This window comes from Saimiri boliviensis, chromosome 17 (assembly GCF_048565385.1).
Source record: "Saimiri boliviensis isolate mSaiBol1 chromosome 17, mSaiBol1.pri, whole genome shotgun sequence".
NCBI lineage: Eukaryota > Metazoa > Chordata > Mammalia > Primates > Cebidae > Saimiri > Saimiri boliviensis.
In genome coordinates, this window is record NC_133465.1 from 41,993,127 (window position 1) to 42,009,432 (window position 16,306).

General features: G+C 47.5%; 1 pseudogene; it reads left to right on the top strand.

Annotated features, from left to right (window-relative positions):
* The first annotated feature begins 232 nt into the window (after positions 1-232).
* LOC120366819 (B-cell receptor-associated protein 31-like) lies at positions 233-13,783 on the top strand (annotated as a pseudogene).
* Positions 13,784-16,306: the final 2,523 nt, after the last annotated feature.

Below are 16,306 nucleotides of genomic sequence, written 5' to 3' on the forward strand. Positions count from 1 at the left end.
TGCTACAACGCATTTGCCATGGAGCAGACAGAGCAATCTTTATAAAATGAAAATCAGATCACGTCACTCCCTTGTTTGAAAGCCTCCAAAGACTTCTCATTGCTTTGAGAATGAATCGCAAATTCTCCTGTAAGTAAAAGTCGGGAGGGTGGAAGGATTCACATAAGATAAATGTTTACGGACCCTCACTGTATATGAGAGAGGGACCAAAAAATAGATGACAAGGACAACGATGAAGATGATAAGACATCATTCTGAGGAGTGTGGTTGGTTGATGAAATCTGCGTACCTGCGATCCAGTAAGAGAAAAACCATCTAGACTCTGTATTTTTGGTTCACAAAACCCTACTTGGTCTGGCCTCCACCCATGTCCCCCATCTCATCTCCTACCACTTTCCCGCTCCCTCGTGCAGTGGGCTCCAGCAGAGAAAACAGGAAGCATGCAATTTCCTAGACCACTCATGCATGCCCTCGTTCATTCATTCAACACCTGTATGAAATCCCTACCGCACAACCAAGCATTGGCTAGATGTGGAGATACAGAGCTAAACAGGGACTTACGGTCTAGTGCAGGAGGCAGAGAGAGTCTAAAGAAATATAAGAAGGGTGATGGAAACCTTGCCTGGGACTGTTGGGAATGGCTGAACCACCTTGAGCTCAGTCTTCAAGAAGTCCAAGTTCACCAAGCAAAAAGCAGGGTCGTAGTTCTTGGCTGAGGGGACCGTGTTTGCAAAGGCAAAAACCCTGAGAGAACACAGGTGGATCAGAGGGTGAGGAGAAATGTGGCGTGGACGGGCCCAGGAGCGTGCTGGGAAATCAGCCTGGACTGGGAAGCAAGGGTCAGACCATGAATGGACTTGGAAGCCTCATTAGAACTTGGGATTTATCTTTAGGCCACGAGGCTACAGCCAAGATTTTAAAGCAGAGATGTGCATAATCAGATTTGGGCTTTAGAAAGAGCTCTCTGGCAGCAGCATAGATAGATGATAGATTGGAGAGAGGACAGACTGGAGTCAGAGAGACCAGCCGGTTCCGGAAAGAAATGATGAAGGCTGCACCAGGGCAGGGGCAGCGGGAGAAAGGAGAGGTGAGCGCATTCAAGGTAAGCCTGTCTGGACTTTCTGGCCACATGAATACGGAAAGAGAAGGTGGGAGAAGAGATGTGATGTTTACACCCAGACTTCAGGCTTGGGGGACTGGGAGGGTGCTGGGCCACCCCTGAAATGGACAGCAGCCTGGAGTCGGGGTGGAGAGCTAAGCCTTGGGCACATTGGGGTGCAGGTGCCTGAGGGACGTGCGGGTGGAGAGATCTGGTTGAATTGGAAACACAGTCTGTGCTTGGAAATAAAACGTGCGCCGGAGAGAGGGGCCCAGGTGATGCCCAGAGTGTGGGTCTTGGCACAGGTCTCCTAGTTTCCCAGGGACTCTGCCTCTGACACCTGCCAGAGGAATGTCTCTGCACTGGGGGTGAATGTAGGGGCAGGAAGCTCTGTAATGGGACCAGCTGGTGGTGTGCACTTGCAGAAATCAGGAAAGGCCAAGGGTAGAGGGAAAGGGGCAGCACCAGGAATCACTGGACTTCAAAATCCCGCTAGTGACGCCTTAGAAAACATCTGGCTAGGCCAAACGTGGTGGCTCATGCCTGTAATCTCAGTGCTTTGGGAGGCCAAGGCAGGCAGATCACTAGGTCAGTAGTTCAAGACCAGCCTAGCCAACATGGTAAAACCCTGTCTCTACTAAAAATACAAAAATTAGCCAGGCGTGGTGGCGGACACTTGTAATCCCAGCTACTCTGGAGGCTGAAGCACGAGAATGGCTTGAACCTGGGAGGTGGAGGTTACAGTGAGCCAGGACCCAGCTTGGGCAACACAGCGAGACTCCGTCTCAAAACAAAAACAAACAAACAGCCGGGCGCGGTGGCTCACGCCTGTAATCCCAGCACTTTGGGAGGCCGAGGCGGGTGGATCACGAGGTCGAGAGATCGAGACCATCCTGGTCAACATGGTGAAACCCCGTCTCTACTAAAAGTGCAAAAAATTAGCTGGGCATGGTGGCGCGTGCCTGTAATCCCAGCTACTCAGGAGGCTGAGGCAGGAGAATTGCCTGAGCCCAGGAGGTGGAGGTTGCGGTGAGCCGAGATAGCGCCATTGCACTCCAGCCTGGGTAACAAGGGCGAAACTCCGTCTCAAAAAACAAACAAACAAACAAACAAACAAAAATATTCAGCTAAACAAGGCTTGCATTGTACAGTTCAGAAACGGAGGCTCAGATAGGTGGAATGACTTTACCCAAACTGCCCCCCTAATTTGCCCACCCTCTGGGTTGGTGAGGTGAATTATAGATTTGCTTTTGACTTATGCACAATCTGTCTATGGCCGTAAAACTGGAGCCCCACTGCCCACCACCACCATGTGTGGCAGAGAAGGGGACAGCCAGGACCCAGGTCAAAGGGGAAGTGTTCGGGGGGGGGGAGGGTGGGCGACACACTGACCGCTCTCTCTTCCCACCTGCTGAATGCTCCCTGTCCCTAGAGGGGGGGGCCCCCCTGCAGTCCACTCAAGGACACTGGCTCCTCCTAGTGGATGTAGAGAGCATTACTTTTTGTCCCTGGTCGGCTTGGAAGGCAAGTCCCCGGAGCATAGGACCTCAGTACCTTCTGACCAGTCACTGAATTGGGCCCAGTCCCAGTCGTTTACCCCCCAACAGAAACTCCACCTCCCCATGTAGGAGACATTTGCTCTGGCCGGAGCTGAGACTTGACCCCAGCAAGACTCCTTCCCAGACCACATCTGGGGTGCTTCCACGGCATCTGGTGAGGGGGCAGGAGGCTCGAGCCACCCACAGCCCGCCCTGTCCCATCCAAATGCTTCTGGCCAGCCTGAAAGCCCCTTGGGGCCGAGTGCTGGCTTCACCTCTGTTTCCTTAGAGTCTGACACACGGCCTCTCACGTACTGGGTGCTCCACACTCAGCCACTGCCTCATCCCTTCTGGTCCAGGTCTCTGCAGGCCCATCTCCTGCCCTAACCCCTCCACCTGACCTCTAGAGGGCACAGGGGACTCAGAGCCCTTCCTGGGGCTTTGTCAGCACTTCCCAGAGCCCATCTGCTTTCTTTTTCCACGTGGGCTTTTAGGAGCTGAAAATTTTTGCCTATTGGAAGATCCTAGGGGAGGGGAAGGGGTGTGATGCTCCTGTCGAGTTCGTTTTAAGTCACCTTGAAAAAAAAATGGCGAATAAAATGGAAAGAAAGGCTGGGCGTGGTGGTTCATGCCTATAATCCCAGCACTCTGGGGGGCTCAGGTGGGCAGATCACCTGAGGTCAGGAGTTTGAGAGCAGCCTGGCCAATACAGTGAAACCCCATCTCTACTAAAAATAAAATTTTAAAAAAATTAGTCAGGCGTGGTGGTGGGCGCCTGTAATCCCAGCTACTCGGGAGGCTGAGGCATGAGAATTTCTTGAACCTGGGAGGCAGAAGTTGCAGTGAGCCGAGATCACGCCACTACGCTCCAGCCTGGGTGACAGAACAAGACTCTGTCTCAAAAAAAAAGAGTTCATTGTGTGGCATCCAATTAGGATGAAATGTCTTATCACTCCTGGCTGTGACTACATTTCTGAGGATGCAGGGAGAGTCCTGTGTGAGGAGGACATCCTGCCCTGGGGATGAGCTCGGATGTGATTGTAACAGCACCTAGCATCTACATAGCCTTGAAGTGTGCTTTTATTTTATTGTATTTTTTTCTTGAGGCGAGGGTCTCACTATGCTGCTCAGGCTGGCCTCAAACTCCTGAGCTCAAGCAACCCTACTTCAGCATCTGCAGTAGCTGGGACTACAGGTGTGTGCCACCGTGCTTGGCAAGCTTGAGGGGCTTTTGTGCACCCCTTTGGAGCATGAGAGCTGTGCTCGTTTTGCAGAGCAGGAAACTAAGGCCAAATGTGTTGCTCCAGATCACAGAACTGGCAAGCACGACAAGGCTGGGATCTAACCCAGGCCTCCTGATTCTCGAGTTCGGTGGCCTTTCCCTACAACAGAGTATCCCTTTGCATGATCTGTGACCTTTCAGATAACCAAGCCTACTTGGTTATCACCTCAGGCTTAGTGACCCAGGGAAAAGGGATTCACAAGACGGACACAGATGCAAGGTCCAGCCTCCCTCCCTTCCTTCTCCAGCCCTCCTTCCCTTTCTTTCTTCTTTCCAATGAATTCTGTGTTCTGTGTGTCAGGCCCTGGGCTCTGAAGGCCAGGAGATCCTCTCTAGTCACTTCTCTGAGTGCTGGCAGCTGTGCTGTGCCAGGCGGGGAGCAGCATGAAGGAAGGGAGGAGCTGATCACAAACAGCTGGTCTACCCAGGTCACTGCCCAGGAGGCCTCTGTGAACTTAGCCACTGCTCAGGGCCCTGAGATGACCAGGACAGTGTCTCCCCATTCTGTGTGTTGGATGGCAGTGGGGGGAGTAGAACAGTGTTACCAAAGTCCCTGGAGAGCTGAAGCCGTGAAGGAGGGAGGGAGGGCTGATCCTAAAGAGGCTGCAGAAACACAGCCCAAAGCAAGGGGAAAAAGAAGGAAACGCCAGGGTCTCCCATCGGCTACACGCACCTGGAGGCAGCTGCCGAGTGAGCCAGGTTGATGTAAGCCCCAGGGGCTGTCCTCTCTGCTCAGAGTGCAGGACAGCAAATGCATCTGGGGATTTGGGGTTCCACCAGGAAGAACAAGCACACTCATATACACTTAGTATTCCCAGGGTCTAACACAGTGTCCGATACACAGTAGGCACTCAAGAAATACATGGAAAATGAGGCCGGGCATGGGGGCTCACGCCTATAATCCCAGCACTTTGGGAGGCTGAGGCGGGCGGATCTCCTGAGGTCAGGAGTTTGAGACCAGCCTGACCAACATGGAGAAACCTCATCTCTACTAAAAATACAAAATTAGCCGGGCGTGGTGGCCCCTGCCTGTAATCCACAGCACGGTCCGAAACACAAGGGACCCAAAGATAAATTGACATGGTCCTGGCCTCCAGGAGTTTAGGGAGTGGACAAAAAGTTGAGATACAAGACTAGTGCTAAGGCAGCCACCCTGTCTGTGGGGAAGGCACAGCACTTCCAGGTTTCACTGCAATAAAGAAAACAGATGAGAGGAAGAGAATGAGCAGGACACAGACTCTGGCATCCCCATTAGCGGGCCTCTAAGAGCCATTGTGGAGGAAGGCCAGGTTACCAAGGGACAGGAAGAGACTCGAGCCCACACGCACCCCAGAGACCAGCAGAGACCATTCTGCCCCGCCTCCCTTCCTTCTTCACCTCCATCACCACGAGAAGTCCAAGCCTGGGTGTTCACCGAGCATCGTGCTGCCTCTCAGGCCTCACACGGCTCTGTGCGTCTCTAACCCGACTCAGTCCCCAATCCCTCCCTGCCCCGCACCCCTGAGTCCTCCTCGCTCATCCACGGGCCCTCTGGTGCTTCTAGTCTGTGATTGGCAAATTCTCCTCTGTCTTCACCTCTGCCCAGAACACTGCCCTATTTCCTGGCAGCCTCTTCTACAGCCTTCTCAACCAGGGTTTAGAGAGGAGTAAGAGTGGGCTGCTGCTGCTTTTTTTTTTTTTTTTTTTTTTTTCAAAGACGGGGTTTCACCATGTTTGTCAGGCTGGTCTTGAACTCCCGACCTCGGGTGATCCACCTGCCTTGGCCTCCAAAGTCCTTGGATTACAGGCATGAGCCACCACGCCCGGCCAAAAGTGGGCTTCTTTACTTTATTCTTTTTTTTTTTTTTTAACTTTTTAATTTGTGCTTTTATTTATTTATTTTATTTATTTATTTATTTATTTATTTATTTATTTATTTATTTATTTATTTTTGAGATGGAGTTTCGCTCTTGTTACCCAGGCTGGAGTGCAATGGCGCGATCTCGGCTCACCGCAACCTCCGCCTCCTGGGCTCAGGCAATTCTCCTGCCTCAGCCTCCTGAGTAGCTGGGATTACATGCACGCGCCACCATGCCCAGCTAATTTTTTGTATTTTTAGTAGAGACGGGGTTTCACCATGTTGACCAGGATGGTCTCGATTTCTCGACCTCGTGATCCACCCGCCTCGGCCTCCCAAAGTGCTGGTATTACAGGCTTGAGCCACCGCGCCCGGCCGCAACCAGCTTTTCAACAATGAAATGGAGTGGAAAGTGTACATGCTGCTGCTGCCTCATTTGCTTAAAACAAGATTGCTGCCCTGAGTTTCCTCTACTTTCCCTTTTCTGCGATCTAGAACAGTTGTCCCTTGCTTAGATGAAGATAATCTTTTAGGGGATGAAAAACCAGCGAAAGAAACCTGGGTCTGTGAATGACCTGTGGAGCAAAAAGAAATTAACTTGCATCTTCTTTAGTCCCCTGTATTCTGGGGTCTCCTTGGAACAGCAGCTTAGACTTTAACTAATATCCCAACTAATACGAGCACTGAAAAGCTGATTGGAAGCATATGTGCATGAGTGTGTCAATGCTATCCAGCGGTGAGTTTTACTCTAAGGAGCTTCTCCATGTATAATCCATGTAACCCTGCTGGTCCTTGAGACCCTCTCAGGGGGTACTTGCAGACAAAATTCCTTTTGTGATCATACTAAGCCATTATTTATGTTTTACATTTTCATTCTCTCCTGACTGCAGTAGAGTTTTTCAGAGGCTGTATCACTTATGATAGCAAAACAAATTGAATGAAGAATCCGAGATAGACAAAAATGTCAAACAATGTCACTCTTCTCACTAAATAGTTTTGTTTGGGAAGCTATCATTATTTTTCACAATAATATGTAAACACGTAATGGGTTTCTTATTGTTATTCTTTTTTTTTCTTTTAGATAGTCTTGCTCTGTTGCCCAGGCTGGAGTGCAGTGGCACAGTCACAGCTCACTGCAGCCTCGATACCCCCACGCTCAAGCCATCTTCCCACCTCAGCCTCCCAAGTTGCTGGGACAGGTGTGACACCATACCTGGAAAATTTATTTTTTGTAGAGACAGCATCTTTCTATGTTGCGCAAGCTGGTCACAAACTCCTGGGCTCAAGTGTTCCTTATGCTTCGGCCTCCCAAAGTGCTGGGATTACAGTGTGCCACTGTGCCTGGCCTGTCATTCTTAAGTGGGTAACATTTAATTATTTTGTTTTAATTTGAAATATATATAATCCCTATTTTAAGGTTCTTTGCAGTACTTAGCAACTTTTAAAAATACGAAGGCATCCTAAGATCCAAAAGTTGGAAGTATCTGTCATGTTTGTTGCTGCTGCCAGCCACTCATGCATACCATCCAGGGGCCTTAGAACAGGTCCACTCTGCCCAGTACCATGCTGTTTTGGTTACTATAGCTCTGTAGTATAATTTGAAGCCAGGTAATGTGATTCCTCCAGCTTTTGTTCTTTTTGCTCAGGATAGCTTTGAATATTCAGGGTCTTCCATATCAACTTTAGGATTTTTTTTCTTCTATTTCTGTGAAGAATGTCATTGATATTTGGATAGGGATTACATTGAATCTGTAGACTGCTTTGGGTAGTATGGGCATTTTAACAATATTTATTCTTCCAATCCATGAACATGGAATATCTTTACATTTTTTGTGTTGTCTTCAGTTTCTTTCACCAATGTTTTATAGTTTTCATTGTAGAGATCTTTCACTTCTTTGGTTAAGTTCATTCCTAGGTATTTAATTTTTGACTGGGAGCAGTGGCTCATACCTGTAATCCCAGAACTCTGAGAGGCCTAGGAGCAGGGATTGCTTGGCTCAGGAATTCAAGGCCAGCCTGGGCAACATGGTAAAACTTTGTATCTACAAAAATTAGCTGGGCACTGTGTTGTATACCTGTGGTCCCAGCTACTCAGGAGGCTTAGGCAAGAGGATCGCTTGAACCCTGGAGGTTGAAGCTGAGGTGAGCCAAGATTATGCACTGCGCTCCAGCCTGGGTGACAGAGCAAGACCCTGTCTCAAAAATAAAAATAAATAAATTTCTTCTTCTTTTTTTTTAATGGGGTTTCACCATGATGGCCTGGCTGGTCGTGAACTCCTGACCTCAGGTGATCCACCCACCTCGGCTTCCCAAAGTGCTAGGATTACAGGCATAAGCCACCACACCTGGCCTAATAAATAAATTTCTTTGTGGCTGTTGTGAAATTGCTTTCTTGATTTCTTTTTCAGATTGTTTGTTATTGACATCTAGAAATGCTACTGAGTTTTTAAGGTTGATTTCGTATCCTGCAACTTCACCGAATTTGTTTATCAGTTCTAGTCGCTTTTTGGTGATATTTTGAAATAACCCAGTCAGACCAAAACTAAAAAGAAAAGGAAGAAGAAGACAAAGAAGAAATACATGGGACGCCGTAAGGCAACCAAATGTTAAAATTGGGGAGTTCCAGAAGGCAAAGAGATAGACACAGTTATAGAAAACCTATTTGACGAAATAATAGCTGAAAAATTCCCCCAAGTCTTGCAAAAGATACAGACATCCAGATATAAGAAGCTTAAAGATTCTCAAATATATTCCGTCAAAAACAGAGAATTCTACAAACAGCAAGAGCAGGCCAGGCATGGGAAGTCACACCTATGATTCCAGCATTTTGGGAGGCCAAGGAAGGGGAATCCCTTGAGCCCCAGGAGTTTATGACCAGCTTGGGCAACATAGTGAGACTTCATCTCTATAAATAATGTAAAAATTAGCCACTCGTGGTGGCATGTACCTATGGCTCCAGGTACTCAGGAAGCTGAGGTGGAAGAATCTCTTGAGCCCAAGTAGTCAAGGCTGCACTGAGCCATGATCAAACCACTGCACTCCAGCATGGGCAACAGAGCAAGACCCCATCTCAAATATATATATTTAGCAAGAGAAAAGCATCAACTAACATAAAAGGAAATCCCCACCAGACTAACAGCAGATTTCTCAGCAGAAACTTAGCAAAGCAGAAAAGAATGGAATGATATATTTAAAGTGCTGAAAGTGGGGGAGGGGGGAACTTCCAGTCAAGAATAATACTATACCCAACAAACTTATCCTTCAAAAATAAAGGAGAAATAAAGTCTTTCCCAGACAAGCAAAAACTGGAAGAAGTAATTACCTCTAGACACCTCCTACAATAAATTCTTAATGGAATCCTACATCTAGAAGCAAAAAGACAATATCTACCATCATCAAAACGCATGCAAGTATAAAACTCACTAGTAGAGTAGACACCTGAATGAGAAAGAGAAAGGACTCAAACATTAGCATTACAGAAAACCACCAAACTGCGATGTTATCCAACAAGAGAGAAAGAAAGAACTGATATACAAAACAATTAGAAAACAACAAAAATGACAGGAATAAGTCCTCACATATGAATTATAACCTTGGATGTAAGCAGACTAAATTCCCCACTTAAAAGATATAGTCTAAGCCGGGCGCGGTGGCTCAAGCCTGTAATCCCAGCACTTTGGGAGGCCGAGGCGGGTGGATCACGAGGTCAAGAGATCGAGACCATCCTGGTCAACATGGTGAAACCCCGTCTCTACTAAAATACAAAAAATTAGCTGGGTATGGTGGCACGTGCCTGTAATCCCAGCTACTCAGGAGGCTGAGGCAGGAGAATTGCCTGAACCCAGGAGGCAGAGGTTGCGGTGAGCCGAGATCGCGCCATTGCACTCCAGCCTGGGTAACAAGAGCGAAACTCCGTCTCAAAAAAAAAAAAAGATATAGTCTGGCTGAATGCATTTTTTTTAAATGATGCCACTATATGCTGCCTATAAAAATACTCACTTTACCTGTAAAGACATATTTAGAATGAAAGCGAAGGAATGAAAAAAGCTATTCTATGAAAGTGGGAAACAAAAGCAAGCAGAAATAGCTATAATTATATCAAATAAAACAGACTTTAAGTTAGAAACACTGAGGAAAAAAAACCAAAGAAGGTCATAATATAATCATTAAAGGATCAATTCAGCAAGAGGGTATAACAATTCTAAATATATATGCAACCAACATTTGAGCATCCAGGTATATAAAGCAAATATTATTAGATCTAAAGGAAGAGATAGGCCAGGCACGGTGGTACGTGCCTGTAATCCCAGCACTTTGGGATGCCAAGACAGGAGGATCTTTTGAGCCCAGGAGTTCAAGACCAGCCTGGGCAACATAGCAAGACTCCCACCTCTATAAAAGTACAAAAAATTAGCCAGGCATGATGGATGCATCTGTAGTCCTAGCTACTGGGGAGGCTGCGGTGGGAGGATTGCTCGAGTCTAAGAAGTCAAGGCTGCAGTGAGCTCAGATCGTGCCACTGCACTCCAGCCTAGGTGACAGAGTGAGACCCTGTCTCCTAGATGGATAGATAGATAGATAGATAGATAGACTCCAATATAGTAATAGTTGGGGACATCAAAACCCCACCCTCAGTAATGGATAGATCATCTAGATGGAAAATCAACAAACAAACCCTGGACTTAAACTACACTCCAGACCAAATGCACGTAGCATTTGCCAAACATTTCATCTAACAGCTGTGAATACATAATCTTTTTTTTTTTTTTTGAGACGGAGTTTTGCTTTTGTTGCCCAGGCTGGAGTGCAGTGGTGCAATCTTATAAAGAAGAAATAATATCAATTTTCTCAAACTCTTCCAAAAACTGAAGAGGAAGAAATTCTTCCTAACTCATTCTATAAGGCCAGAATTACCCTAACACCAAAACCAGACAAAAACACAACAAAAAAAGAAAACAGGCCAATATTCCTGATGAACATAGCTTCAAAAACCCTCCACTAACTACTAGCAAGCCAAATCCAACAGCACATCAAAAGGATAATACACCATGATCAAGTGGGATTTACTCCAGAAATGCAAAGATGGTTCAATATGCACAAATCAATAACGATGGATACATCACATCAGCAGAATAAAGGATAAAAACCATATGATCATCCCAATAGTTGCAGAAAAAGCATTCGATAAAATTCAACATCCTTCATGATAAATATTCTCAACAAATTAGGCATAGAAGAAACATACCTCAACTTAACAAACTCCGTAAATGACAAACCACAGCTATCATCATACCGAGTGTGGGAATGCAGGAATGCCTTTCCTCTAAGAACTGGAAGAAGATAAAGATGCCCACTTTCATCACTCTTGATCCACATAGTCCTGAAAGTCTTAGCTAGAGCGATCAGGCAAGAGAAAGAAATTAAAGTAAAAGGCATCCAAATTGGAACAAAGGAAGTCAGTCCAGTCTGAAAGTAGTGACTTACCTCAATCTCACGGTAAGTTACAAATTGAGCTCCTTGTACTACTCCTTCCCCACTTCTCACCAGTGCACTTGACTCGTCTTTAAATAAATAAATAAATAAATAAAGGAAGTCAAATAGTCTCTCTTTGGAAAAATCTAAACACCTCACCAAAAATCTCTTAGAACTGATAAATTTGCTAAGGTTATAGGATACAAAATCAATATACGAAAACTAGTATTTCTATACACCAATAATGAATTAGCTAAAAGAAATCAAGTAAGCAACCCTGGCTGGGTGTTGTGGCTCATGCCTGTAATCCCATCAGTTTGGGAGGCCGGGGTGGGTGGATCACCTGAGGTTGGGAGTTCGAGACCAGCCTGACCAACATGGAGGAAACCCCATCTCTGCTAAAAATACAAAACATTAGCTGGGCATGGTGGTGCATGCCTGTAATCCCAGCTACTCGGGAGGCTGAGGCAGGAGAATCGCTGAACCTGGGAGACGGAGGTTGCAGTGAGCCAAGATCGTGCCATTGCATTGCATCCTGGGCAACAAGAGTGAAGCCCTGTCTCAGAAAAAGAAGAAAAAAGCAACCCTACTACCTAGAAATAAATTTAATCAAGGAGGAAAAAGACCTCTACCACAAAAACTACAAAACACTGATGAAAGAAACTGGACGGGACAAATGGAAAACAAATGGAAAGACATCTCGTGTTCATGGATTGGTAGATCGGAAGAATTAGTATTGTTAAAATGACCATGCTTTTTTTTTTTTGACACAAAGTCTTGCTCTGTCACCCAGGCTGCAGTGCGTGGCACAGTCACAGCTCACTGCAGCCTTGACCTTCCAGGCTCAAGCAATCCTCTCACCTTGGCCTGACGAGTAGGTGGAACTACAGGTACATACCACCACACCCAGCTACTTTTTGTTTTGTAGAGATGGGGTCTCACTCTGTGGCCCAGGCTAGTTTCAAACTCCTAGGCTAAAGCAATCCTCTGGCCTTGGCCTCCTAAAGTGCTGGGATTACAGACGTGAGCACCACGCCCAGTCCTCATGTTCTTATTCCTATATGGGGGCTAAAAGAGTTGATCTTATGGAGGTGAAAACTAGAATGATAGTTACCAGAGGCTAGGAGTGGGGAAGGTTGGCTAATATGTAAAAACGTACAGTTAAGGCCAGGCGCGGTGGCTCAAGCCTTTAATCCCAGCACTTTGGGAGGCCGAGGCAGGTGGATCACGAGGTCAAGAGTTCGAGACCATCCTGGTCGACATGGTGAAACCCCGTCTCTACTAAAAATACAAAAAATTAGCTGGGCATGGTGGCACATGCCTGTAATCCCAGCTACTCAGGAGGCTGAGGCAGGAGAATTGCCTGAACCCAGGAGGCGGAGGTTGCGGTGAGCCGAGATCGCGCCATTGCACTCCAGCCTGGGTAACAAGAGCGAAACCCCGTCTCAAAAAAAAAAAAAAAAAAAAAAAGTACAGTTAGGGCTGACTGCGGGAAACTCGCAAACAAGCTCCCGTCTCCCTGTGGGAAACCTCCTGGCCTCAGGCTGGGTCTGCAGCGGACCACAGTTGCCACCTTCCTCTATGCGGAGGCCTTTGTTGTGTTGCTTCTCTGCATTCCCTTCATTTCTCCCAAAAGATGGCAGAAGATTTTCAAGTCCTGGCTGGTGGAGTTGGTAGTGTCCAGTGGCAACACGTTCTTTGCGGTTCTCATCGTCATCCTCGTGCTGCTGGTCGTCGATGCTGTGCGTGAGATTCAGAAGTATGATGATGTGACTGAAGAGGTGAACCTCCAATCCTGGGCCATGGAACACTTCCACACGAAGCTTTCCCGTGCCCAGAGGAATCTCTACATTGCTGGCTTTTCCTTGCTGCTGTATTTCTTGCTTAGACACCTGGTGACTCTCATCTTGCAGCAGGCTGGACTCCGAAGAAGCCTTTAAAAAGCCGTGAGGCAGAGTGCTAGTGAGGAGGCCAAGCACATGGAGAATGACAAGCTCAAGAAGGGAGCTGCTGGCCGGGCATGGTGGCTCACACCTGTAATCTCAGCACTTTGGGAGGCGGAGGCAGTCAGATCCCCTGAAGTTGGGAGTTCGAGACCAGCCTGACCAACATGGAGAAACCCCATCTCTACTAAAAATACAAAATTAGCGGGGCATGGTGGCGCCTGCCTATAATCCCAGCTACTCAGGAGGCTGAGGGCAGGAGAATTGCTTGAACCTGGGAGGCAGAGGTTGCGGTGAGCAGATTGAGCCATTGCACTGCAGCCTGGGCAACAAGAACGAAACTCCATCTCAAAAAAAAAAAAAAAAAAAAAATGGGAGGTGCTTTTGACGGAGGCAAGTCGGACATCTGAGGTGAAGTTGGACGGAGAGAACAGGAGCCTGAAGGCTGCCCTGAAAAGCTGGCCAGCACTAAGCAAAAACTAGAGAAAGCTGAAAACCAGGCTCTGGCCACGTGGAAGCAGTCCGAAGGCCTCACCAAGGAGTACGACCCCGCTGGAGGGGCACGCTAAGCTGCAGGCTGCAGTAGATGGTCCCAGCGACAAGGAGGAGTGAGGGCCTCCCTGCTGCCCCGCCTGCAGCCGGCTCCCACCTGGCCTGCGCCGGCTGCTGCCTGAGAGCCTGGGCTCTCCCTCCGGTACTTCTGTTCGCGCCCTTCTGCTTCCCCTATTCCCTTCCACAGCGCATTGCTCGTCATCTCGGCCCCTGTCTACACTTTCTCAGCACAGCACAGGGGACCTGATTACCACACGTTCAGAATGCGTTCGCTGTCACCCTGCGGCGCAGCCCTGGCTCCCACGCCTGAGCGTGGAGGGCACGAGTTAGGTCTAGTCTGGCTTGCGGTGGGGCTGGCTCCCTGTTGGTTTGAGCCCCCCTTTTTGTTTTGCCCTCTGGGTGTTTCCTTTGGTCCTACAGGAGGGTGGGTGAAGCAGGTGGCCTGGAGTTTCTCTTGAGGGCAGTAAAAGCCGCCATAGTGTGTAAAATACAACAACAAGCATACAGTTAGACAGAGTAAGTTCTAGTGTTTGATGGCACATTAGAATGACTAGAGTTAACTGTAATTTATTTTGTAATTCAAATAGATAGAAGATTTGAAATGTTCTGGACACAAAGAAATAATGTTTAAAGTAATGGATATCCTAAATACCGATTTGATTATTACACATTGTATGCATGTATCAAAATATCACATGTACACCACATCTATATACAATTATGTATATATTTACAAAATAAAATTGTTTGTGTGTATATATATATATTTTTTGAGACAGAGTTTCACTCTTGTTGCCCAGGCTGGAGTGCAATGGCACCATCTCGGCTCACTGCAACCACCGCCTCCCAAGTTCAAGTGATTCTCCTACCTCAGCCTCCTGAGTAGCTGGGATTACAGGCATGCGCCACCACACCCAGCTTTTTGTATTTGTTTTAATAGAGATGGGGTTTCTCCATGTTAGTCAGGCTGGTCTCAAACTCCCAACCTCAGGTGATCTGCTGGCCTTGGCCTCCCAAAGTGCTGGGATGACAGGCATGAGCCACCGCACCCGGTCAATATATACATATTTTTAAACAGACTCTTGCTCTGTTGCCCAGGCTGGAGTGTGGTGGTGCAATCTCAGCTCACTGCAACTTTCCCCTGCTGGTTCAAGCGAAACTCCCACCTCAGCCTCCCCAGTAGCTGGGAGCATAGGCACAAGCCACCATACCTGGCAGTTTTTTGGTTTTTTTGAGACGGAGTCTTGCTCTGTCACTCAGGCTAGAGTGCAGTGTGGTACGGTCTTAGCTCACTGCAACCTCCACCTCCCGGGTTCAAGTGATTCTCTTGCCTCGGCCTTCAGAATACCTGGAATTACAGGCGCAAGCCACCATGCCAGTCTAATTTTTGTATTTTTAGTAGAGACAGGATTTCATCATGTTGGCCAGGCTGGTCTCAAACTCCTGACCTAAAACGATCCACCCGCTTCGGCCTCCCAAAGTGCTGGGATTACAGGCATGAGCCACTGCAACCTGGCCTAAGATAATTTTTTAAGTTTAAGAATCACTGTGCAAAAGAAAGAAAATAAAAATAAAAAAATAAAATAAAAGAATCACTGTGCAGCCAGATGCAGGGAGGCTGAGGTGGAAGGATCATGTGAGCCCTCTCAAATTATCAAAAATTAGCCAGGCGTGGTGGTGCATGCCTGTAATTCCAGCTACTCAGGAGGCAGCGGCCGGAGAATCGCTTGAACCCGGGAGGCGGAGGTTGCAGTGAGCCGAGATTGTGCGATTGCACTCCAGCCTGGGCAACGAGAGCAAAACTCTTATCGCAAATAAATAAATAAATAAAAGTGAAAAAACCACACACGCACACTGCGGTGGGGCAGCAGGGTGGCAGCAGAGAGGTGGAAGGGAGAGGTAAGAAACAAATGATAAAGCAAATGAAGCAAATTGTTAACAACAGATGAACCTGAGCCAAAGATAAACGTGCGTTCTTTTGCACCATTCTTGCAACTTTTCCAAATAAAACGTTTCTTTAAAATCACGTCCAGGGGATCTGGAGTCCAAGCAGAGCCCCTTTCCTCATTCGGTGCATGACCCCAAACGAATTCCTTCCTCTCTGTTGGCCTCAGTTTTCCAGCACAGATGGTTCTCTCTGGGTCTGGTCATCAATGTCTCGTAACTCAGGACGTTTCCAGACAGGGCTTCGGAAGGAAGATGGCCCTTCGTTTTTTTCACCACGACTTCCTCCAGAGTTTCACCTGTCTTCTTTCATCAGCTATAAACTTGCGTCTGCCAATTTTTGGCACCAGCTGGACGCCCACCTCCTCCTTCCAGAGCCCTAAGTCTCACCTTCCGGCAGTCTTAACCTCCATGCAGGACAGGCACGTGCATTTATCCCCAGGAAACTACAGTCCCCTAAAGGCTTTGCGGCAACACACTCGCGTTGATTACCAAAGAGAAAACGTTTTCCTCCGCGGGCCAGCCGCTGCATAGCCTTTTGGGAGTTGTAGTTCAGCTGCAAAGAGCCGCCGAACCGGGGTAAGGTTTCAAGCCACCCTTCCCAGAACTCACAGCGCCCTTCCTTACCAATAGAAAGCG